The sequence below is a fragment of the Malurus melanocephalus genome, unplaced genomic scaffold (assembly GCF_030028575.1).
Source record: "Malurus melanocephalus ecotype Western Australia unplaced genomic scaffold, MMel_1.1 scaffold_227, whole genome shotgun sequence".
NCBI lineage: Eukaryota > Metazoa > Chordata > Aves > Passeriformes > Maluridae > Malurus > Malurus melanocephalus.
In genome coordinates this window covers 1,116,682-1,117,468 of record NW_026623459.1, presented here as the reverse complement: position 1 = coordinate 1,117,468, position 787 = coordinate 1,116,682, and positions in this window count along the sequence as shown.

Below are 787 nucleotides of genomic sequence, written 5' to 3'. Positions count from 1 at the left end.
ACATGATTCTTTGTTGATTGTCCTTGGAGTTGGTCTTGCTACAGCTACCTATGATGCCAGATAACAGAAYGGTTTTGTCAGGGGTGTTGAAAGGACTGTGATTTTGATGCTGTCTTTGCATCAAAAGATGTAAAGTCCAAGGGGCACCTTTCTTCTTCATGAATGCCTTTAAGATTCAGAGACACAAAAGATCCTCATCTGCAAGGTAGGGGATGTCTTCCTCCTTGCAGCGAGCTGGGGCCCTTCAGTTATCATGAAACATGGTCATGCAGTACACRAGGAAAAATAAGTATCTCTTAAGAAGGCTAGCACGAGTTTTTACTAGAGTTCATACAACTTCATACTATGAGGCCAGATTCTCCTAGCAGCAGTCTGGAGATTGAGGCAGAGGCCTCATGCACCCGCAGCGGTCACGTTTTGTCAGGGATTGCAGGGGGATGCTGCAGAAAGGACAGACTGAGAAAGGCTCATGCTGACCAAAGTCTGCGCTCATGAACGGGCCCGTGACAGCGAGCTCCAACCCCGAGGAACAGCCGCTGCTTAGCCACAGGCGTTTCGGTCACACGGGTTTTACACCGGGCAGGGTACAGACCCCCGCCGTGCCCGCCCCGCCAATGCCTCTCGCATCCGAGACGAGACGCCCAGGCCGCCCCGGCCCGAAGGAGCAGCAAGGTCGAGCCGGGCGGGTTCCGAGGGCGGCTGTGCCTCCGCCGCTCCCTCCCTGCCGGGCGCGGTCCCGCCCGCCGGGGCGCCGGGAGCGCGCACGCGCGGCTGGAGCGGCGGAAGC